Source organism: Nasonia vitripennis, assembly GCF_009193385.2.
Source record: "Nasonia vitripennis strain AsymCx chromosome 1 unlocalized genomic scaffold, Nvit_psr_1.1 chr1_random0012, whole genome shotgun sequence".
In the NCBI taxonomy this organism is placed as follows: domain Eukaryota; kingdom Metazoa; phylum Arthropoda; class Insecta; order Hymenoptera; family Pteromalidae; genus Nasonia; species Nasonia vitripennis.
The window spans coordinates 726,541-753,283 of record NW_022279600.1 but is presented as its reverse complement, the minus strand read 5'-3'; the positions used below and the strand labels follow the sequence as shown (position 1 = coordinate 753,283).

Sequence of the window (26,743 nt, the reverse complement as noted above, 5' to 3'; positions counted from 1 at the left end):
TGTTCTCGGTACAATGTCCCCCCCCCCCTACCCCAGCCTATAAAAGTATATTTTTTGTAATAATAAAAATACTGACCGATGTATTTTAATTAGCTCTATCCACAAACATCGCCAGATTAAACTGCTCCACCTTATATTTCTAACGAAAAATCAATAAAGATTTGGGAAAAAAAAATTATCTTAATTTTGATACAGCCATATCTTTTTAAATAAACAATATTTCAAACTGCTCCGAACTACTCCAAACTGCTCTACATCCATATAATACTGCTCCATAGTAATTTTTACCGGCTCCGCTATAGTTAACTGCAAAATAAGTAAAATTCATTTTGTCAGAAATGAGCTGACTGAAGCGCGTAGCGCGCAGGCGCGGATCTCATTCATTGCCGTTTTGCCGGGATAAAGTTTGAATTAATTTCAAGGTGAACAATTAATTTATATGACAAGATTAAACAGTTTAGAAAATAGTGTAGGTAACTGAGATGGAAAATAAATGAACCAAGTAACTTAATACAAGTACTTAATGATTTTATTGTTGTTGATTTTGTAAAAATATTCTTACGTTTCATAAGTACTCGAACACATATTTTCTTTTTTTCGAGTATTTGTGACCCCCAGGGCCATCTATAGGTACTGACGCTAACTCACAATCTTAATACACAAGCTAAGTACTTATAACCTATAAATATATTTTTTTCGGAGCTTGAAGCATGTACCGTTTCGGAGCACAATACTTATTTGTTTTTTAATCACATAATATAAATAAAGGTATCAATAATATTACAATATTTTACTGTTCTACTTTTCACAAACGCTTATTTCACTTAAATTCAGTCTTAAAGTTAATACTAAAACACAATTTTCAACTATTGAAATTTCAAGTTAGAATTAATAATAGTTTTTTATAACAAGAGCACTCTTTAACGTTTAACATACAAAATTGCAGAAACTTTGAATGATGGCAACTGCTTGTCGGATAGAACAACACTATTTTTCAAGAGATCATTTTTTTCAATCCATCGCTTTTGAGCAGTATAGCAGTAAGCAACGTAGTGGCCTATTTGACTATCACCCATGGGTGGTATGTATCGTATTACACCTCCAAGGATATAAATTTGTTGGTGAATTGTGATTTTTGTTGGTATGTTGTTTAAATTTGTTATTAAATTCTGTATATCTATTTTCAGATCTTTAGCATAATCTGAGCTGGCAACCAAGTGTTCAACAGCTTCGAACCACTTTCCAGGATCACGCCGTTTGGAGACCATTGATGCAGCTGCTCCGCGAGACGGATAAAGGATCTAATGGTACGTTTTTTTTAGACTTTCATTCGTAAGCGAAATATCGTAAATTATCATTTAATACGACTTTTTAGGAATTTTAGGAAAAAGCGAGGAGGAAGACGATCTACTAACCGTTGCATCGGATACTTTATGTAACTTACTTTTAGAGTTCAGTCCTAGCAAGGAACCAATTCTATAGTCCGGAGGAGTCGAACTTCTCTGCTCTTTAACTAAAAGGTCATACCCGGCGCTGAGACTGAATGGAATCTGGGCTCTGATGAATGTAGCTTTTCAAGCAGAGCAAAGAGTAAAATCGCAGATATTAACGTGATTAGGAACTGATCAAATTTTTCGTCTACTCGCTGATCCGGAATTTGCTGTCTTGATGAAAACGTTAGGCTTATTAAGAAATCCCCTGTCAACCAAAACTCACATGGATTGAATCATGGCTGATCATGCGGCGCATGTAATGCAAGCTGTCATTTTGGCTTTCGAAGATCCAGTTCATCCTGCCGATGTAAAAGAGCAAGCGCTTTGTATTCTGGCCAACGACGCAGACGGAGACCGAGCGAGAGACCATATAATGACAAACGAAGATGTTTTGAAGAAACTTATGGATTACATGGTAAATATTTTTAACTATGTTTAAAGTAAGAGTTAGTATGTCAATGACTTATAATTTTTATGATTCGTTTCAGATGCATAGCAATGTCAAACTACAAGTAGCAGCAATATTTTGCGTTTGCAATCTCGTTTGGAGAGAGGAGGCTGGAGCGGCGCAGCGTCAGGCTCGTTTGAAAGAATTGAGTTTATATAGGATTTCACTGCAATTGCGACGCACGAAGGACACACAGCTATTTGATAAGTACGTTGACTGTTTCTAGGATGAAAAAGGCGTTAGCACAGTTTTTCGATGCTTGAAGATTCAACGAAGTGAGAGGCTCAACCGTGTTTACAGAATATATAATCATTTACTAGGACGTTTATTAAATTATTAAATAGTATAAATAAGGCCCATATTATAAGACCGATGCGTGTTATTATATACGATATAAGTTTGAAGTCAGTGGATCTTATCATGAAATTGTTGCTAGTAAGTTTGTAAATTTTATTGTAAAATAAAAGAAAAATCTAAAACCACTTATCACATAAACTATAAATGCAAAGAATTTTCATTATTGACTGCTCCGAATGTCTGTATCTCCCAAGTTCATTGAGGCTTCCGATAAGCAAATTGCCGTTTTCAAAGTTACAAACACGCGGCGAAAAGCTTTTTGTACGTCTCGCAGTATGTGACCCATATTCCGAAGCGCGACGCGACAACTTGTAAGCAAATCCATATAGCGTCGTTCGCGTCGCTTCGTTAATTAATCTTTCGCGCATCTGCTCATCTGGCGAGTTTCTCGAGATGCGGGAAAATCCAAAATTAGAGGAAGAAAAAAACAAGGCTGCAGGGATTCCAGAAACGATCCGTGTCCTGATCGAGATCCCCTGCTGATTCGCGCATGCTCGATATAGCGAAAGAATATACGACGCAACGAGCCGAGTCATAATCAGCCCCTGACATACGCTACACGCTATTGTCTTTCTTCGGGAAAATAGTTCGTCTCTTGGTTTTTCGCGTGTTTCCGTACAAGTTTGCATTTAAATGAGCGCCGAATCGAGGACTCCAAAAGCGACGTGTACACCTCCTGCGAGAATATCCCGGCACTGAAGTGGTTTTATTTTTGGAACAGTGATTCGCGCGGATAATTAGATCAGGATCTTCTCTAAGTTATGGAAATTTGAAGTTGAATAAATTTATTTTACTGTATTGATATTAGTAAACTTGAAAATATATACTTTTCGATGCAGTGTGTGTCGAGTGCCGCTTTATGCGTCATACGAATTTTTAGTCGCAGTTTACACACCCTGAATTGAAAAACAATATTTGATGCACGTGCGAAAGATAACTCTCTCCCACTCGTTTGACTGGCAACCTCACACGCGTGTCAGAATTAACTCTTTCTCACTACCTATTAGTATTATAAAACTGCCATCGCTATTTCTTAGATTATCACAGATTATTTGACTAAAAATCTCCTTCTTATAGTTAATACAGTGGCACCTAAGGCAGAATCTAAAATAAAATACGTTTTCATTAAACACCATTGGCAATAAATAATAATAAAAAAATTTATTTCGTTAGAAACTTAGCTTGAAACACATGAATTCTTTACCTTAATTTAAACTTTATCCCGGCAATACGGCAATGAATGCGGCTGCGCGCTACGCGCTTCAGTCAGCTCATTTCTGACAAAATGAATTTTACTTATTTTGCAGTTAACTATAGCGGAGCCGATAAAAATTACTACGGAGCAGTATTATATGGCTGTAGAGCAGTTTGGGGCAGTTTGGGCAGTTTGAAATATTGTTTATTTAAAAAGATATGGCTATCAAATAGATCAAAAGATATGGGTATCAAAACTAAGATAATTTTTTTTTCCCCAAATCTTTATTGATTTTTCATTAGAAATATAAGGTGGAGCAGTTTAATCTGGCGATGTTTTTGGATAGAGCTAATTAAAATACATCGGTCAGTATTTTTATTATTACAAAAAATATACTTTTATAGGCTGGGGTAGGGGGGGTGTACAATGTAGTCTGTACTCACAGACTGAATAAAGTGTGTTTTCGCGGCTCTGTTTATATGTGTACTTATGCCCGAGAGTTTTTTCATTAATAGTTCGAGCTCGCATGCTTTTTCCAGCAGTCAAACTTGGTAAAACCATCGCATATTTTCATCGCAAGGTAAGCAATCGATTTACTGCTTTGCTACATATTTTGTACATGATTTGTATCTGATACGTTACAAGGTTATTTTTTTAGCCGGCAATAAGTTTCAACTTATATATATATATATATATATATATATATATATATATATATATATATATATATATATATATATATGCATTGAAAAAAGAGAGATAGACTGCGTATACAGGTTATCAAAAGTGGCACATGTTAAGAGAGAGATAGTAATTGAGTGATTTTCAGAAAAAAATCAAGAATGTATTAATCTTTATAAAGTGTACAATATTTCAAAGTTAAAAAATGGAGTTGCTCGAATTAAAAGATGTAAGAGCAGTACCTAACATCATTCATGTCTACTTTGAGAAATTCAGATGGGGATATTCAAGTTGGAAATGATATTGCGAATATTGAAGCGATGAGGTTCTAGCTAAAAATACAATTTTATAGAAATGTGGTCACTCACTTTCAAGCCCAAGAACAAATATTTGATTATACATTTACCCCCATGGGAATCGACACTGAGTGATGCATTAATCACCCTGTTATTTTAACTGAAACTTTTTTGAATTGAATCTATTCTAGAAACTTGATGGCAGAATTATTGTTTGAGTGTTACAACATACCTTCTATCACTTATGGAGTGGATTGCTTGTTTTCATATCAATAACATAATACAAAATACACAGGGTTAAAGGTGCCATTCTCACTAACCTGCACCCACAATCTATCTCTCTAATATCTATGCATATATATTTCAATATCGTTCTTTATTCTTGCTGATGCTATCACAAAGTAATCGTTCTTTTCTAGTTGTAATGGATGCTGATGACAACAATGAGAGCGGATTTTCAGAGGAGGAAGGTAGTTCAAAAAAGCATGTGGACGGTGGAATACTTCAAAGCAACGGTCCTGAACATAATGGAAAGAGCCACTAACTGTACGCTGCAGTTCGTTTGTATGTTGGAAAAGGAGAAGTCGATGTTATATCTACGAGTAATATAAAAGATTTTGATTCAACAAAATCGATTTTCCCGTACGATGCATATGTGGCTAATGGGACTGATGAAGATGACCAAATTGTGTACAAACCTGCAGCAATTTTAGATATTACCGGTGAGTATTTAAAAAAAAATAATACTTCATAAATTAACTTTAACTCAATAATTAATTACTTTTATCTTTCAGATGATCAGAATAAACTGATAAATCGATCCAAAAGATGGCCCAAACCAAAGAAACGTAGGAGTACTGTTGTTCATCAATTGGCTGAAGAAGCACTACAGAAAGAAAAGTCAAACTTAAATAGGAATAGAAAAAATCCATCTAAAAAGGTGCGTAATCTACTGCAAAGTGTACATGTGGTAACGAAATGTGTGTTTAAGGAAACATGTGCACCTTATATGGGAAAAAATTATTTATTTTTTATTTTTATTATTGTACGTTAAAAAACATGTTAGGAGATTAAAGGCCAAAATGAATATTTTTCTGGGCATGGATGAGCCTTTTTACATCAATCAAATCAATCAAAATCAATGGATCTGAAGCATTGAATTTCTGCTTGAAGCATATGTGGGGATTTGAAAATAAATTTAATTTAACAAAGTCTTTAATTTAATAACAAAATTTTGTTTGAAACAGATCTGTAACTGTAAATGTGCTTATCGATGCCCAGAAACAAAGAAAGCTTACCTATGCCCTGGTAGAAAAATAAGCTTACGCATCAGCTAGCTTAATAGCGATAAGCTTATATCAGAATATGAAAATAAGTCATTAATAAGCTTATTTTCGGTTAAAATAAACTTATATTATGATCTATCCAGAGAACTGATTCTAACATAACCCTCATTTGAATTTGAATGTCGAGATTATTGTTCGTTAAAGTAATTATTATTACAAACATGCATTATTTGTTTAATTATATGTAGTTTTGAGTTGTCATGCCAGATTTTAAATAAATGTCCCAGTTTGAATTGTTACCCTAGTCCTATCATAACCTTTTTTGTATTTAGCGACTGATATTTCTTAGACAGATTAATACAGAAGATCTATTAACCCAGGTGAGTTATATTTCTGGTTTCTACTGTATCTTTACATGAAGAAACTTGCCATTACTTTGTCTTTTCACTCTATGCATTTATAAAAATATTCGCTCATAAGAGCTAGAGTTGAAATCCCTGGGTATGCCAACTTGGTTTTGGCTGGCTTTCGAATACCAACATAGATAAGTTCTTGATCCCAAGCATGTATAATTCTTTTGTAATAATAAATGTAAGTTGAATATGACCCAAGTGATGTACTTTTGATTTCCCTCCGAACACCCATGTAAGCATTTCAAAGATGAACATAATATTCACATGGGTGTTCAAAAAGAAATTAAAAGTACATCACATGGGTCATATTCTACTTTAAACATTGTTTTATTATTACAAAAGAATTATACATGCTTGGGATCAAGAACTTATCTATGTTGGTATTCGAAAGTCATCCAAAACCAAGTTGGCGTACCCAGGGATTTCAATTCCAGCTCTTATGACGAATATTTTTATAAATGCATAGAGTGAAAAGACAAAGTAATGACAAGTTTCTTCATGTAAACATACACTAGAAACTATAAATATAACTCACCCGGGTTAATAGATCCTCTGTACCAATCTGTCTAAAAAATATCAGTCGCTAAATACAAAAAAAGGTTCATGATAGGACTTGAGTAACAATTCCAACTAGGACATTTATGTAAAATCTGACATGACAACTTAAATCTACATAATTTAACAAATATCTATTCATCAGCTTCTGGTATTTCCAAAAAGAGTAATAATCAATAACTTTTGGTTTATAGCTTAAAAGTTATTAATAAAATTAAAAAAACTCCTTAAAAGTAGTTGAGTTCTCTACCAGGGCGGTGAATGAAAAAATGAAAATTATAAATTGTAGCCTGTAAAGAAATATTGACCTGATATATGCCATATATAAAAATTGTTCAATATTTTTTTACAGTATACCTTAATGTATAGCATAATTTAATGGTTTATTTAAACAATTTAAGACAAATATAAAAATAAAATTCAATTTTTCATGTTTTAACAATTTAAGGTGTATCCGTCCCCTTCATGAATCTTAACTTCCTTCACACCTGCAATTTATTTCATAAAAATGTGTATCTATTTTACGCATTTTTATGACTTTTTACACTTACTCACACATAATTATAGATATTTAAATGTAGTTGTTTTTTTCAGAATGGTCATTATGAAAAATCAAGAGAAGAACCAGATGTGACGGATAAACTGAATATTTTGGAGAAAAAAAAATTAATTTTTAGGACCAAAGAGAAATTGCCCGAATCGACACTGTCCAGCAGCATTGAAGATGTGGAGAACAAAGATGAGATAATAGCAAGATTGACGAGAGAGTTAGAAAAGATTCGTGGAAAGAAAAATTTGTCTGAGACTCTTGCTGGCAATGATCCCTCAGATTCTGATCAAAATATACTGTCACACGTATCTTCCACTGGCGCAGTTTCAGATTCACCAGAATCCCCTTCATTGATATTAAAAAAGTCCTCCAAGATAGATCAGGATAAGTTTTCTCGTAGTAGACGCGCAAAACGTCAAAAAACAGATTCATCAGCGTCTCCTGCCATTACCCCACGAAAGCATCATAGAGTACATTCGCCAGTATCTCCTGCTGTTATCCCAGGAAATCGTCAAAAAATACATTTGCCAGAGTCTCCTGATGTTTCCCCAGGAAATCAAGACAGGCCGCATTCATCTCCAGTGTTTTGTTCTAACAGAAAATCTGTTTCTAAACCACTTAAGCGTAACAAACGCCCACCACTAAAACCAGTTCGATTAATATCAAAAGGTGAGTTTATAGGCATAGTCATAATTATTATATTATACTATTGAATCATAATAGTTTTGTATTAAAAGCATAGTTTGTTTTATATTCACAATCAACCCATTAATTTATTACAAATAAAACTGTGGATCAATCAGGGAAAATAAAGTCAAACAATATTCCATCTGTATCATTGATGCTGAATGCAGTTGCAGGGCCATCTGGTAAAAATTTAAAAAATAAACAGACAGATGAGAAAATTCATAAAAATAAAAGTACAAAAAAGCCAAGGAAATATGAAAAAAAAAAATTAAAGCTTGCCTGTATGTCTCGGATGATTATGATAATTCTGAGTTAGAAAAGAGAGACTTACGAAATGGGAGCATACGGAGATAGATGCAACGACTGGATTACTGGTCAATGTGTGTGTGTGTGTATATATATATATATACAATTATTTAAAATACTTTTATGAAATAATTGCTAATTTAATCTCTGCAGAAAACCATGTTTCATATCCACTATGGTGTATCAGTACCAAACCGCAATTGGAAGAATGCCTTAGCTGCTAAATCTTCATATGGGTTTTTGCGAGAACTCGTCGTACCACACATTTGGAGCCAAGATCAATTTGTCAGAAGAGCTGTTCAAGTTCAAAGAATTGGTGATTACGAGGATAGAGTGGACGTAACACCAAGGAAAAAGGAAGCTTTGAAGCGTATGAATATTAATATTTACTTTATGTTTTCTAAAAATTATTTAACAATTATTTTAGAAAATTTTCATTTTCAGGGGGTTATGTACAATATTTGGTTGAAAGAGGTATTATCCAAATTAATGTTGAAACCGATAAAGAAAAGAAAAAAAGAAATTCACGGATAAATAAGTTTGGACGAGAATTGGGAATAATAATCTCCCAAGAACATTCAAAAATGAAACTTGATTCCAACAATAAGAATAACATCGATTCAGATGATCAGACTCAAGTTGATGAATCTATTAATAGTTCAAAAGAATATGTTAGCGTTTGAAAAATTGTATTCATCGTATAGGATTTTGTTACGTACAACGTTTCTAATGTACAACAAATTTAGTGTTCTTCATTATTTAATTATTAAATCTATAATTAGTATAATTAAGAACGATTATATGTGAATGCGATAAAGATTTTAAAAAAATCAAGTGACCAATATACGTCCAAAGTTGAATCTAATGATTCAAGAAAAAGATTATAGAAAGTTATCAATACGAAAATTGTAATAGTTTTTAGTATGCAAACTTTTTTGTATAAAAGTGACATTTATGCTTAAAATAGCTTTTTTTATCGATAATTATTTTTTGAAAATGAACAATAAAGCAATAAAAGACAAAATCATACAAATTATAATTAATAGTTGTCCCTGAAACCAAACAAAAAATTCGTAGAACTGAAATCCTCATAATTATAATAATTACGTCATTCCACGAAAATGAGGTTATTTTTAATGAAAATAACGTTATTTCTTTCAATGCGCGAAACAAAAATTGTATGAAAATGACGTTATTACCTTTTTTGGTGCCTGTTTAATAAGAAAAATAACGTCATTTACTTAGGTATGAACATTATTTTGAAAAGCAAATGACGTCATTTTGCTGCTTAATCAATTTGAAAATGAAAAAATGACGTAATTTTTCGTTCCAATTCCTGACAGAAAATAACGTCATTTTATAACGTCATTTTATAACGTCATTCAATAACGTCATTCAATAACGTCATTTTATGACGTCATTATTTTCGATAGGGTAGTGCGCCATCTTATCCGCCCCTCCCCTCTCTCGTTTGAGATCATAGTAGTAAATTATATAACTATAAAATTTTGTGGTGAAAGAGAAAAAAACTCAGTCCTTTTTACGCAAAATGATAATAATAATGATTACTAAATATAATAAGAGTTGTAGTAACTTAACATTAATTGTAGATCGCACGACGCGTTGAAATAGTGATTTCCTTTTAATGCGTAAACTTTAACATACTTTTTAATAATTTAATCGTGTAAAGTGTGCAGTAATATAGTTCATTGACGGTTCACAATGAGTTTAATTATCGATGTATAATAATGAACGAGTGCGATCTTCTAAAAGTAGACTTAATAGTAAATAATAAAAAAAAAAAATAATAATTGTAGGGATTGTCAATCGTACCCGATGTGGTTTAATAATTATTTCAAATATGCCTATTTTATTTTTTTTCATTTTCTTTGTAGCTAATTTGAATATTTTTATCGTATATAGTTAGTACATTATTGATTATTCCGTAGAATGTTTTAGTGAGTACGACGCAAACGTGAACAATCTTTAAACTTATGCATATAACTTATAACTATTCATCTAGTATTTAACCTGAAGAATATGCAGTGTCGCTAAAAATAGTTTTTTTTTCGTTATTCTGCCAGGGCACTTAACAAGCCGGGGGTGGAATCGGTTCGGGAAAAGATTTGTTGAATTAAGCGGGCGACCTTTTCGAAGCTCGGCTATCTGGAGGGTATCCAGATTTCCGACCTTCCAAGCTTTCCCAGCACTTACGGTCGTAAAAGTTCGAGCGGTCGGGCTTTATCTGAATTTTTATGGTTTGCAGCTGGCCCTGTTCGCCTATAGTTTTAAGGAAAAATAAACTCAGTGACAATTCGAGCAGCGCGTCTCCGAAGGAAAACGGCGACATTCGAGCTTCCACTTGGGCTTATTATCATGTTTACTAAGAAAGGTCTCTGGGAACGGAAAAGCCGAAAACCCAAAAACTCGTAGGTATACCGCGGAAAGATTATTTCGGTGTGTGAAGATTACTTTGTTTGTGAATATAGAAAGACGATTTACGTATTCATACATATCACAAAATGTTATCTGCAGAATCGATTTACATAAAAGGGATGCTGCAAATACTCGTGCAGATATAATCGTTTTTTTAAAGTTTTGTGTTCGTGACATATAATGACGAATGTTGTAAGTTGTAACGGGGTTTTCGGGAACTAATTCGCACAAAAGTAAAGCGACGAGAAGAATTCGCCCCCACGTCCCCGAGATCTCAAGGCGTGTGCTCTAACCACTGAGCCAACGACGCACTACGGCCCTGTACTCGCGCCGACTAGCTCTTACGGGCATTATCCCCACCCGTTACAAAGTATTCAGTCATATCACAAGATAAAATCTGCAGTTTTGGTTGAGATCAAAGGGATGCTGCAAATAGATATTTGTGCAGATATACTCCTTTTTTAAAGCTATGTGTTTGTGAATATGAAATGACGCACATGCATCTCAGAAGATAAAATCTGCGGTTTTGGCCGAGAAAAAAGGAGGCTAAAAACTATTATTTGTGCAGAAATTCTCTTTTTTCCAAAGCTATGTGTTTGTGAATACGAAATGACGATTGCTGTATGCATTTATGCATAACACAAGATGTTATCTGCAGATTTGGTCCAGATGAAAGGCATGCTGCGAATAATTTTATTGTGCTGATATGATCTTTCTTTTAAAACTATGTTTTTTTGAATATGAAATGACGAATGCCGTATGGTTTCATGCATATCACAAAATGTAATCTGCAGTTTTGGTCAAGATCAAAAGAATGCTGAGAATAAGTTTTTGTGCGAATATGATCTCTCTTTTAAAGCTATCTGTTTGTGAATATAAAATGACTAATGCTGAATGCATTTATGCATATCACAACATGTAATCTGCAGATTTGATCCTGATGAAAAGGATGCTGCAAATAATTATTTCTGCAGATGTGATCCTTTTTTCAAAGCTATGTGTTTGTGAATATGAAATGACAAAAATCGTTATGTAATTATTTTCTTAATATAAAGAGCCCTTACATGAGTTTATCAGTAGAGAAAGAGAAATTAATATTAAACAATATAAATTTTTTTAAATAATACGTAACTTATAATCAAATAGATGTTTTACACAGATACATATTGCTTTCTCATCGGTTTTCTGCATGCTTGCTCACAAGTAGTTTTTAGTGTCTAGGTGTAGATGTAATTCGAATACGGTGTCTAGGTGTAAGGGGTGGCCGATGACGAGGTCTAGGTGGTGCGCTCCGTGATTTTTTATTTCTAGGTACATAAATCATACGAGGACGGCGTCTTGGTATACAGGGTGACCGATGAAGAGGTCTAAGTAGTTCGCACTTAGTTTTGATGTCTAGGTGTAGAAATCATTCGGGGGTAATGTATCAGAACAATCAGTGATTTTATCTTAGTGATAAGAATGTTACAATAAAACCATGGTCAAAAGGCGCTAAAGATGCTTAAATTTTATTTTTGGGAGAAATATGAAATACATAAAAAAAATTTACTAAAAATGACTAAAATCTCAAAAAATTAACTTTTAAAAAAGTAAAAGGTTAGGCGAGTTTGATATATCCCACAACGAAATAACAGATAAAAAAGAACTGAGATCAATCGATCAAAGTCAAGTTTATTATATTTAATCATAATGAAGCAACAACATTTTTTTTTTTTTTGTCAATAAAAGGCTCACTTAACTTAAGTTAGGTTAAGTTATATACTGATCAATTAGAAAAACTTTCAAGATACTTACTACGTAACTTGTCATGACCGTTTCATTTTGTATATGGGTGAACAACTAAAATTTTCTCTTTATGTATTAGATCGCCATAAAAACACCATAAGTACAATGGAACGGTCATGGCAAGTTACGTAGTAAGTACCTTGAGAGTTGTTTCTAAATAATCAGTATATAATTTAACTTTAAGTTAAGTAAGCCCTTTATTGACCAAAAAAAATGTTGTTGCTTCATTATGATTAAATATAATAAACTTGACTTTGGTTGATTAATTTCAGTTCTTTTTTATCTGTTATTTCGTTGCGGAATATATCGAACTCGCCTAACCTTTTACTTTTTCAAAAGTTAATTTCCTTTTTTATATTTTTAGAGGCATGTTTTTAAAAAAGTTAAGAAAAATGTGTAGAAATCCTAAGATAGCTGTTTTGATTATGAACAAACTAGTGAACGTAGAAGACAGCAATTATAAAATGAAGAAAACTGTTTTGAACCATGAAAAAACTGTTGCCTTCACTTATATAATTATTGTCTGTTGTTTTTATTTTCTTATTTATTTTCTAAATTGTAAAATTTTACACCTGAAAAAAATAAATCCAAGTGAAGTATCTAGCAAACTAAATAAAACTGAAGACAAGAAAAGATTACTCTTATCTGTGTCTCAATTACGACATTTTTCTGCTATCATCTGCAGTTCATAACCTTTTTTTTCAATTGTTTCCTTTTTTCTTTTTCGGTAGGAATTGAAGATATCGTTATTATTTAATATAAAAGTAAATATCGTATTATGTATTATATTTTAGTACAGAATATAAATGTTATGATTGTTATAATCTCACAATTTACATTATTTTATAAATGTAAATAAAAAAATGTCCAATAAATATTATTTTTTTGTTAGATTTTGTTATTATAATTAATACTGTCATCAAACAATTACTAAGAGTTTGAAAACATTTTTTAATATTCAAAATTTATTTCTATTTTATTCTATAATTTTAAAGCCGGTCCTGTGTATTAGTAGCTATAACTACTTTTATAGAATGTTGGCTGTATTGAATATATTTATTTATGCTCGACGGTAATTTATTCTTATGAGTCGTTTTTGAAGTCGTGCTTTTGATTGGTTAGAATTTATCAATTTGGCAATCTTATTGGAGCATTTCAAAAACGTCCCACAAGAATTAACTACCATCAAGTGTACATCTAATATTTAATAGTATATTTAATTATGGAACGTCAAATAATTAAATATCACCACAATTAATTTGTAAATCGCGAGCGAAGCAAGCGTTTTTTGCTAGTTTCTATTAATCATATTAAGCCCTAGAAGTACTAAATCAGCAAAAAATTGCTATGTAACGAAAAACGTAAGAAGGTCATTTAGCAAATTTAAAGTATAATGGGTTGCGACGCGCTCCCGACGGCACAGTGTATAAAACTTATACTTGCCATTGGAGCGCTACCGTTCCTCTTGATTCTTATACTATTTTCTACTGTATATAAGTATTTAAATACATATAGCAAAGCCATATCTGTTCCATATTAAAACGTTGCGCTTATGAACTAATGCTTCTACACACCCGAATGATTTTTGGTGGATAGAGTTTATAATACAAATTGCTCGCATTCGTCAAAAGAATGAACTAGTCAATGTTTGCTCGAAGTTAAGGGGCTGTCGGAGCGAACTTTAGTAATTGTGACCTCACCTCGTGCCGTAGTTTTTATTTTTTGCTTTTGATATACTCCGAATCAATAAAAATCAAATCGATAATTGTTCCTTATTGCGTAAGTGACCTCAGAACACAGAGTTTTTAGTGATTTTATTATTAAAAACTTTATATCATAAAATATTGTACTAGATAGTGATGGTCATCTTAATGATTCTCACTTTTATCGTTGCCTTCACCTTTGCGTTGTAGGTCTCATTGTTTGTCTGAATTACACATTGGTGTCCCTACTGAAAAAAATCAGGGGACATTCAACTGATAATTAGCTGATAATCAGCTGATAATCTGTTGATAATCATGCCAAAACGTCAGCTGATTATCAGGTGATTTCAGCTCAATATTTTTATTAAAGCTGATCGTTAAAAATATGCGTTTATGTAAGATAATATGTTAATGATAATCAGGTGATAATCAGGTGATAATCATTCAAAATTTGTAATCTTTAATATATTTATTATAAGATGTTTAAAATAAGTAAAATTTATAAATTTCACATAATGAGGGCCAGTACTGGTGTTACCATCAGGGTGATAACACGAAAACTCTGGCTCTAAGCTCCAAAATTTTTATTTTTTAACAATTAACAAATTTTTAATTTAAATTAAATTATTGAAAGACAAAAATATTGGAGCTCACAGCCCGAATGAATGACTAACGGTTATCTTAATTCTCTACAGTATAAAGATAAATAATTTTATTTCAAGTACATATTCTCCTCAGTGAATATGTAGTGTATATGAATTAACTGAGAAAAATGACCTCTTGTGAAAAAAATTACAAAACACCAGAAGTAAAACTGACAACAATTTCCTTACCTACTCAGATGCCGTAAAGTACTCTAAACCAACTCAGGAAAAAGTTCCTAAAATATCCGTAAGAAAAAACAACAACAGCAATATTGATGTCACGAAGTCAGTTATTGAATGTCTTACAGCTGAAAAAAAAATCCGAACAAAAATCATCTTCTGTAATTTTGAAAAGGGAGGACAAGTTCTACACATGTATAAGAATAATCATAGCAGCGTGAGTACGGTCCTAATGGAAGTTCCAGATAATAACAAAATATTTGTTGGATATCAGCAATGCAAAGCCTATGACTTGGTTAACGTTTGCCCATGTTTCAAGTGCGGTAGATTTGGACAAAATACCAGGAAATGCCATAATGAGATTCGGTGTTTGAAATGTTCTGGAAAGCATAATACGTGTAATTGTGATTAAGATTATGCTGAGTGTAGTAACTTTCACTATTGTAACAAAAAATACAAGTCAACTTTAGATACAAAACATCATACTTATGACTCAAACTTGTGCAGCATCTTAAAAAAGAAAATTCATAGATATATTGACTCTATCGATTACCCGATAAAACCAACTCTACCTGCAACTGAATCGATCTTTCACAGCATGGAATTAGCATTTGTATTAACTGAGTGGTTTAGATTATGAATATTATAAAACTTATTTTGACGAGAGTAGGATACACAGAAATGATGAAGACATTGTTTTTGTTAATAGCAATCTAGTCCAAAATACTAAAGTTGTTGAAGCAGGGAGAATTAAAACAATAAATACTAGCAGGGTCACCTCGCTCCTGACGTCGCTCGGTTGATTAGGTATATATATTTATAGCTCTAAAGAAAATTAAAAAGTAACAAGATTATAATAATAACTACAAAAAATTAAAAGGTTACGCTATCAAAAATTTCAATGAATTTTTAATAACAAAATTGGATGCCATGTACGATTTCGATGAATCAGCAATTATTGAGAATGATTGAGGTAACATGAGTGAAATATGTGAATTCTGTAATGCTAAAAATTTCAAATTTGAAATATTATGTGATAAGAAGTTTTCTAATTGTTGCAATAGAGGAAACGTTGTATTATCTGACAATATAACTTATCCTTAACTTTTAAAAGAATTAGTTTCTAGAAATACTAACAAAAGTAAACACTTTTTAATTAATATTAGACAATATAATAATGCATTTGCCTTCGCAAGTTTTGAGGCTAGATTTGATGCTCTTTACGGAAAAGGCCCTTAAGTTATTCTAATAAGTGGTCAAATTTACCACAACATTTATACCTTAAATCTAGACGAAAACAAAGCCAGAAGATATGGGCAACTGTATATCATTGATAATAAAAATGTGTCATGTTCTTTAATGCTATTGAAGGAATTAGATAATTTTTTCGAAAAGTAAACATATCCCTATATAAAAAAGTCAAGAAGTCTAAACGTCTTGTAGGTTAGGGTGCACGAAGCGTGCTGTTCAAGCTCTAGTACTCTAGATCATACAAAATGATGTATAAGGTCAAAATGGAAGAACAAAAAGGTTTGAAAAACAATAACGTCAAGTTTAATAGTAAAGAAATTATAATGTATTTAACACGCAATTCTTATCATGATAAACTAGATATAACGTAGCTAAATATGATCAAGTAGCTGAGGTATTTTTAGGTGAAAATGGTCAACCTCTAGAATATCGAGATTTATTTATTTATTTATTTATGACCATATACATAAGCCTTTTAAAGGCTTCCTATAGAGGCAAACAAGTTGCCTGTACATAGGTATGGCACAATAATTATACAGATAGTTTAAAAACTAAAAACTAAAATTAATCTTTTCGTACTATTCTTCCTTGTACTTATAACAGAAGTTAAACTAGTGTCTCTAATACATTTTATACTATTAGATTTCTTATGAAATCCTTTAATTTATTTTTTATAGTTACTTTTCTAACTGTTAACTCTTTGAGATCATTAGAGAGTAAATTGAAAATTTTCACAGCCATGTAGTAGCTGATTTCTTACTTATAGATTTGTTAATTTTTGGCAATGATATACGCTTTTTCCTAGTAGTTTCCGTATTTTCACTATAAATATCCCTTAGTTTCCCATAGTGATATGTTATTGCTTCAATTTGGATCAACTACCTAACTGTTAGTGGGGAATTTTGTGTTTCAAAATGATTTCTGTTAATAATTTTTAATAACTTCTTCTGTACTCCTTGTATCAAGTACATACAACTGTTACATGCCCCACCCCAGGCAATTATTCTATAATTGACTAGGCCCTGGAAGAATGCATGATAGATCATCATTAAGGTTTTTCTATCCATTATACTTTTAATTTTTGCAAAGACAAAAATTAAATATCTTGTTCTTTTTACAATAGAGTCAATGTGTATATTCCATTTCATATTGTAATCGAAATGTAACCCTAAATATTTATGGCATTCAACCCTATTTATAAAATTGCCTCCAATTTTAATATTTATATCCTCTGGAACACTATCACAGTAGTTGCCATAGGTTATGTATACAGTTTTATTTACATTAAACGATAGTTTATTTAACATCAGCCATTTAATAACCTTGCTAACAAAAAATTTCATCTTGTCCTGTGCTGCCGACCACGAGTCATCACTCCAGATGATGACTGTGTCGTCTGCATAAGACATTATAGAGTCTTTTAGTATTTATTTATTTATTTATTTATTTATTGTTCAACGGGCGAAACGCCATTTACAAAAGAAAAATAAAATAAAATGATAGTAATACAAAGCGATGAGTTAAACAGATGTACAAGGAATAAATTGGGTGAGCTAGTATAGCTCCGCAGAATACAGAAAGTCAAATCACATAGTTAATAAGCTAAGGATAAAGACCGAACTGATGATTTAAATAATATAACAGATTCATTACATTGAACACTTTGCGGCAGTGAGTTCCACTGACGCTTCATACGATTAACAGAGCTATAAAAGCCCAGATTCAAGGTAAAGGTGCTTTCATTCAGGTCTAAAATTTCTAATTGGATAAGCGGCCGTCCTTCTAACAAAAATACCACGCAGGTTCTCACAGTCAGTGAGCCCTCGAACGATCTTAAACGTCATCACACAGTCGAACTGATAAAGGATAGAGTCAACGGTTAGAATATCGCACTCCTCCGCAATTGTTGAGTAATCGTGATAGAATTTATGTAGAGGTTTACCAAGTTTATAAGCTATGTATCTAAGGAAGGAATGACGGATAGATTCTAGTTTGTTAATACTGGCAATGAGGACACCAGATCTGAGGACAGTACAAAAAATGAGATAGAACTAGAGATCTGAAAAGGTAAATAATTGCGGAGGAGTCCGAGAAATCAACGGTTGATCGTTCGATAAAACCAAGCATGCGGAAGGACCTGGAGACCACGGCATCGATCTGCTGGCAGAACGTTAATGTCGAGTCAAAGATTACACTTAAGTCCTTGATCGACTCCACTCTGGGCAGAACGACACCGTCAATGCTGTAGTCGAACAACAGCGTGGATCTGCTTTTGCAGAACGAGATTACAGAGCACTTACTAACATTAAGAGATAAGCCGTTGTCGATCGACCACGCGGAGAGAGAACCCAGGTCCCTCTGAAGTCTAGCGGCATTCGCAACAGAGGAGACCTGCATAAAAATCTTTACATAGTCAGCATACATTAAAACTTGCGCAGATTCGATCTTCGGTACAAGGTCGTTGATATAAATGCAGAATAGGAGTGGCCCCAAGTGGGAGCCCTGAGGAACAACCGACGTTACACGCTCAGGAGATGAGACCACCCCATTGACTCTGACTGCTTGCGATCGGTCAGTTAGATAGGAACGTAGGAGATCAAAGAGTTTGCCGCGCAAACCGAAGTTCCACAGCTTCGATATAAGTCGCTTGTGGTTAACAGAATCAAAAGCTTTCGACATATCAGTATAAATAGCATCAGTTTGAATGCGGATACATAAAGATTCGGACACAAAATCATTAAATACTAAGAGGTTCGTTAAAGTCGATCGGCCGCTAATGAAACCGTGCTGTCACTAGGACAACTTCGCAAGAAGAGAGTTAGATAATTCAGATGCCAAGTACGCATCGAGAATCTTGGGGATGCAGCCAATAGTCGAAATGGGACGATAATTCGAGACTCCATTGATGTTGTCGTCGAGATTGGCCACAATGCCACGTAGGGTTTCGGTAGACAGTACGATGTCAGAGAGGCTAAATGTAGGATCATCAACCATGTCGATGTCCTTCAGAGCATCAGTTCTAAAAACAGAACCGAAATATCTGGAGAAGAGATGGCGACTTCAACATCACTGGAGGCCCTGGAGGGACCGCTAAACATATTGGACGGGATACAAGAGTCGTTTCTCAATTATTTCACAAAAGACCAAAACGTTCGCAAATTGCGCTTTAAGCCCGACTCGACAGACGAGATGTAATCACGATACTTAGACCTAGACATTCTGAGACAGACGGCTCTCAGTCTTTTGAATTCGATTTCATCTTGCTTACATTTAGACGATTTCCACGTAATGTGCGCGATTTTCTTTTTACGGATCGCATCGATGAGGCCAGAGTCATACCATTTCGGGTATGAACTAAGGGACTGTCTAGAGATTGGGACGTGTTGTGCAATGACATCATTTAGAATGACATTGAATTTATCAACAGTTGCGTCAGGATCATTAGACAGTGAACTGAGGGCAGTCTCCAAGTTCACCTCCGAAAGGCGGACCCCGATTGCCTCATAGTCGGTAGCGTAGAATTTACGTTTACAAAATCTAAATACACGGGATACATCGGGTACACTGCACACATTACACATAAATATACCAGGAACGTGATGTTCATCGCAGGGCAGAATAGCTTCATTGATGTCCAGCGGAGAGACAAGGTCCCTCGAAGCGAAGAGAAGGTCCAACGAATAATCCTTCGATGGATGGGTCCGGAAGTGCTGAGACATGTCCATTGATGCACAGAAGCTCCGGATATGGTCCGCAGAGGCTTTCAGCACAGGGCTAATGTAGCCTGTTGATGAGTACGACAGAGGGTCCAAACTCCAGGAGATGTGATGACGATTGAAATCACCAAGCAGGATTAAACGATGGTCAGGATGCCTATTGCAGGCATCCTCGAGGCTCCTCACATGGCTGGAGTATACCTGAACAGAGGAATCATGGCGTAAGTAGGATGCAGCGAGACAGTGAGATCCTGACTATAATCTGCTCAATCGTACCATCCGAAGGGACCAATTGAGACTGGAGGAACTTCTTCACTCCAATCAGGAAACCTCCACCCCTTTGAACTCCAAGCGACGACAGATTACGGTCACATCTAAAAATATTGTAGTGCTGCATATTGCACTTGATGCAAGACGGATAAGAATTGGAGGAAATGCGCTGCTCCTGGATGGGCGAGAAAAGCGATGGACTGTGATGGCACCAGTGTTGATACCATTAATCTTGGTCAGAAGGTCGCGAACAGCCTCAATGTCGTCAACATCAGCCTGAACAGGAACGTTATACAGCATCAGGTTAGAGGATCTGCGAATCCTGTCCTGCAACTCACAGTCCATTGAAGAGCCAGGGCTGAGTTCGTTACCTCCAGGCGGGCCACCAGGGCCAGTCGCTGGGCTTGCCTGACTATCCAATCTAGCCTTGATGTCCTCAACCTCTCTCTCAAGGGCTCAAATATCTTTACAGTTGGTGCGAGTCAGCTGCATATGCGAGGAGAGCTGAGAGAGTATTGTGCCCAGGCGATGATCTATGTTGTGGAGCACCGCACTGCCACCATCCGCACCCTGAGCTAATGGAGAAGCCGCTCTGGAGTTCACACCAGAGTCTCCATCAGTCTGTGGAAACTTCTGGGTGTTCAGAAGAATGCTGCTGCTCATGCAACACCTCAGCCTGCCGGCCTTCCACGCTCTACTTCTACCTCCACAGGACACATGAAAGGTCGCAAAGCAGACCTTGCACACGACTCCAGATCCCTCCTCCACGGCAACACTGCAGTGGAAGCAGGTGTTGACACCTGCCATTACGCCAAATGAGGGAGGAGCAACAAACACAAGTTGGAGCCGCCAGCAGAACACAGCAGGACGAACACAAGTCACAACACCTGTGCAAGGACGAAGGACACCCAGGGGGACACAGCAGCGGTCACAGCAGCAGGTCAGACAGCAGAGACTCCAGCAGACGACGTATATCTATCATATAGAAATCAACATATATAGAGATATATGTATATATTTAAATTACCTAATAATATATTGTACATTAGTAAACATGTAAATCCTATGTTATATCCACTTACGTATCCTAATAGAGGTTTTGGATAAATGCCCAATATGAAAAATAAAAATAGCAAAAACAATATTTCAATGCTACAATTTTACTGTCACTAATTCAGGATTAGAAACGATTTTAATCCTTACTATAATTCTTTAATTCTTTAATTCTTAAAAAAAACATTTTTGGAAAATTTATTGCATATACTTATGTAATTGAGTTACAGAAAAGAGGTTTACCACATATGTACTTGTTGGCTTTTATTCATAAAAATCATAAACTGTACAATGCAGATGATGTTGATAAACTTACAAGTGCAGAAATTCCTGATGAAATAAAATATCCAAGGTTACATAATATCCTTAAGCAATCAATGATACATGGCCCTTGTGATAAAAATAACTTAAATTTACCATGTATGGATAGCAAAACAAAAAAATTGACCAAAAACTTTTCGAAATAGTTTAATTAGCAAACTACTTTTAATAATACTGGATATCCCCTTTATCGACGAAGTAACAATGGAAAACCAATTCTAATAAATATTCTAATGCTAATAATCGATTTGTAGTTCCATACAATCCATATTTATTGTTGAAATTTAACTGTCATATTAATGTTGAAGTATGTTTCAAATATCTTTTTGAATATTGTTATAAGGGGCATGATTGTGCATTTATAAAAGTGAGTCAAGGTAATAATGAAAACGAATGTGAAGAAGAAAATTTCAACTACAATGAAATAAAACAATATTTAAATACAAGATATGTAAGCCCTTCAGAAGTAATGTATCGTCTACTACAATATGCAATGTAAGTTTTATCTCGCGTAATTTACCGATTAGCTGTACATTTAAAAAATAAACAGTTTGTATTCTTTAAGAAAGGATCAGAAGAAGAGTTGATTAATAAAAACTGAAACACAACTTTGACTGCATGGTCTGAACCAAATGCAAATGATCCGCAGCTAGACAATACTTGTATGTTGATATACCATATTTTTACGTTTTCAATAAAAAAAAAAAACAAAGAAATGGACACCAAAAAAAGATTTTAAAGCCAATTATAAGTAGAATGTACTTTGTAAATCCGAAGGATCGTGAAAGAGTTTTTTAAGATTATTATTATTACATGTAAAAGGGGCTGAATCTTATGAAGAATTAAATGAATGATGTTACATACGCAACATTTCATGAAGTAATTATAGCTAGAAAATTAATAAGCACCGATGACGAATGGGACAAATGCTTTGAATAATCAATGAAGGTTGAATTTCTAAAGCTCTGTATAACCTGTTTGGTTATATATGCGTATTTCATCACACAGTAAGTGTTAAAGAATTATTTGAAAGATATAAAGCATATTTTCACAGTCCATTGTTAACTAAATAAATAGTTGAAAATATCTTACTGAAACATATCAATTCTACTTTAAGAAGTCACTGGTATATACTGACTGATTTCAATTTACCTAAATTTAGTGAGGATGTTATGGAAACAAATTATGAAGAACTTTATGCAACAAATGAAATTAAAAATGATTTATTATACAATATAAGCTCTGTAACGAGTAAACATCGTGAAATTGTTGGGTGCAGTAATAAAAATTGTAATTAATAAAGCTAATCAAGTGAAGTGTTTCTTTATTGATGGATCTGGAGGTAGTGGAAAAAGCTACTTACTAAATACAATTATCACTCATTTAAATAAAGAAAAAATAAGTGTTTTACATGTAGCATGGCCTGGTATAGCAGCAAATTTATTAATAAATGAAAGAAATTCACATGTAATTTTTCAATCACCATTAAATGAAGATTCAACATGCAACATTACGCCCAATTAAAGATAATAAAAAAATGTAGAAGTCATAATTTGGTATAAAATAACAATGACATCAAAACATGATTTTTAGGCAGTGGATAAATTACACTGGCACACAAAAAAAAAACAAAAATATCTGACTATGGCACATGACACATGTATTCCTACGTATTTTGGTTTGCTAAATACGAATCTGGTACAAGAATTTCTTGATCACTCTCCAGTTTTATTTAATTTGCACTAATTTTAAAAAATGGACATTTTTACCAATTTTTCGGTATTTACTAACAATAAGTTTACAGGATAATCGAGTATTAACAATATATTTTTTTGTTTTTTTTTTGACCCGAAAAATACGAATCTGATGTCAGATTTGATTGATTACCCTTCATTTTTCAATTACAAAAATTAATCAAAAAAATGTAGTATATGTAAAACGACCTATCTCTTCTTCTTATAATCCAATACTCGCTAGTGGCCAAGTTGCCAACCGATAGAGAACTGCGATCACTGGAAAACAAAATTAAATTTGTATTTAGTGACTTAAATTATATAAAAAATGTCTGTTAAATAGAAAGCTTGACTTTAAGCATGGTAAACAGCGCAAAAATCATGAAAAAAGCTGATTTTTTTCTAATTTTTGTGATTAAAAAAAATGAATAATGGATCAAATCTGGTATCAGATTTGTATTTTGCGGGTCAAAATGAACAAAAAAAATATTTTTTTTTAATACTCGATTATCCTGTAATCTAAGTAAATACCGAAAAATTGGCAAAAATGTCCGCGTAACTGGTTAATCCGGTTAATCCGGACTTGCGAACAGGAAATATTGTTTTTCTCTGCAGGATTGCGTCGTTATAGTGCGTTATTGTGCAAATAATATCAAATCTGTATCTAATGCAATTGTTTTGTAACTCTGGATTTAAATAAATAAATAAATAAAACTGACTTACTTTTGTACATCATCCTTGCACGTCAGATGTTGATTGGTCGATCGTTGCAGCGTTTCATTTAATTTCACAATTTCTTGATTCGTCACCGAGGCTACAAAAAACCAGGAAACGATTCACGGAGCGCCTTTTGTACAAGTAACCTGTTGTTGTGTAGCTGCTACCCAGTCAACGAGTACGAGTGCTATCTCTCTGTACGCATCGCTTATTGAGTATGTGAAAACCGCTTAAACTCTGCGTACAGAATATAGTAAACTCCTTGTTTTCTGGTTTGAGAGTCTGCATCGAACAATAGGCGAAGGACCCGTCGATAGCAGACCGGCGTTAGTGGGAACCCATAAAACAACTTGTATCATCCATACATCAATCACGTACGAGTGATCGTGTAGAAAAAGACTAATCAGCATCTGCCGTGCCACGAAGGAGTTTCCAACATCCAGGTCACGACAAAGAGAAATTATATGAACATATTGTAAGTTAAGTTTATTTATACAATAATCAAGCGTTATTACAAATCCTCACAAATATGATGTATCTTTGTATTATGATTCTTATTTCTTCTTAAAAATTTACGAAATTCTTAAAAGAATTGTCGAATGTTTGTAGCTTACAAAAGTTTCTCTATATATTCTCATAAATATATACGTTAGTGAATGTAGTGAAATCAGTTTTGAAAAGGTTAAAAAGTGACAAGGTTGAAAGAGCTGTAACAGAGAAAGGTAGATCTTGTCGTTCATTTTTGGCTTTTTCTGGAGGAACAAACGTATAAGGTTTCGGAGGAAGAGTATATAGTTACCGCTTAGAAAGGCTCTGGTACGAGTCGAACAACCAGCATCAGCCGTAGAGGTCGTCTTTACAATCGATGGGGTCACCGTCAAGCTTGAGCGGTCAGAACTCATAAAGTTGAAGACGAGCTTATACAAAGGGGCCGCTGGTCACACTATTGGTCTCGTTCTTGATATCGCAGTCCAGTATGTCGGTGAGATTTTTCAATGTGTCTAGTCCATCTCCCTCGCATCCTAGTGGTTCTTCTCGTCCCCGAACACGGTGAGATCGTTGACACAGTCGCATCCCGCCTCAAACTTGTTTCTAAGCTGCGGAAGATCAAGAGGAAAACATTGTAGCCCTTGGCTCATTTCGGGAAAACAGTAGCGTATGAGCTTGCGAAAGAACAGAACAATCGTGATCTTACTTATTAAAGAGCTGTTTCCCCTGCCTTCGGGTATCGCGTTCTCATGTCGCAGTCAACATATCCTGGAGCGATTGACCAGTGTCAAATTTTCAATCCTTCGATGTGAGCCAAAGGTTCCGAGACTTTCCCAGTTGATATAGAGTACGCTGCTGTGTTTACTCTGTACTAAACATTTACACGTCGTATATGATATACTTACGCGAGAGCTTGCATTACGTCCTGGCTGGCGCTCTCGGCGCTTATTAGACACATTATAATTATTGTCGAACGGTACACTATCGGAAGCACGAGGGCTCTTCAGCAAACGTATAACCACGGACACAGACTGATTTAAGAGAATTCGATTATATAGCGAGTCTTTATACCCGTACACCGACAAGCTCCGATACACCGCACTGTTTTAGGCTATGTTCTATATTTACACTGTTACACGAGTCCCGATACATGCGCTGCCGTGTGAGCCTCTTTAAGCTGCATATAGTCACAAACTGATCCACGATCACAAATGGCAACTTCTAGCCTAGAATATTTAATCCTCGTTTCTCACATATTCTTTATGATAATGCTTAGGTGACCTTACTCAACAACTTCTTGCTTTTTTATATGTGTAAATAGAAACAGCTTACTAACCTTATAACCTATTATCATGACATATTTTGTATTGTTGTACTTAAAAAGATGAGAATCGCACATGACCAAAATTTTAAGAAATCATCGCAAATTAATTTTTGATCATAATTATTTTGCTAAAAGAGAAATTTTCAAAGCAAAATATTATGATCACTAGAAAGTTCTTATTAAAATCTTTAAGATACATTACCCAAACATAAGCATCTAAGACATATCAGACAAGAAATCATTGAAAACAATAAAACGCATTTAGGTTATTTAGAAAATTCAAAGTATAATGGGATCGCGCTGCTTCCCGACGGCACAGTGTATAAAAACTTATACTTGCCGTCGGGACGCTACCGCGCCCCTTGATAAGCCACCGCAGCACGACTATAAAAACAATACCATCATGAACAACTTATAAGTATGTCTGCACAAGACCCGTTGTATAAAATGATAGTTTTTAATATTTTTAATGACTATTTTTTTTCATTGCAAGGACCGCCATCGCTATCGGAAATTTCTACCAGGGTATACACGTATGTGTATATATACACGCGTTTACCTTGGTAGAAAATGCTAGAACCAATAAACCAATTACTCGCCAATTTTTTCAACTAATACGCTTTCGAATGTTCGGCAAACGAAACAACAAAGGTTGGCAAATTCGATATTAACGTTGTATTTATATACCGATTGTAGGTTATCTTAGCGATATAGTTTTCGATGTAAATATCGACTACGGAAGATATCTGGGTTATAGAGTAGCTTATATAAAATAAATTGTATATACACTAGTATTTGTTCCGGAGTTATCGCTATTGCCATTTTCGCATATTACAATAGTAATAGCCAGTTAA

The 26,743-nt window shown here is 34.1% G+C and overlaps 1 protein-coding gene and 2 long non-coding RNA genes across 10 annotated transcripts in view; all 3 read left to right on the top strand.

Annotated features, from left to right (window-relative positions):
• Window positions 1–26,743, top strand: part of LOC100117424 (major facilitator superfamily domain-containing protein 6) — a 380,954-nt gene that overhangs the window by 76,014 nt on the left and 278,197 nt on the right. The gene's annotated exons all lie outside the window — the stretch shown is intronic.
• On the top strand, window positions 741–2,443 carry LOC103318145. The gene is made up of 5 exons (XR_004226446.1): window positions 741–768; window positions 947–1,081; window positions 1,188–1,307; window positions 1,376–1,908; window positions 1,982–2,443. It is a non-coding gene; the product is annotated as an uncharacterized LOC103318145 (long non-coding RNA).
• Window positions 4,374–7,943, top strand: LOC116738635. Its single transcript, XR_004345159.1, has 3 exons — window positions 4,374–5,192; window positions 5,265–5,410; window positions 7,319–7,943. It is a non-coding gene; the product is annotated as an uncharacterized LOC116738635 (long non-coding RNA).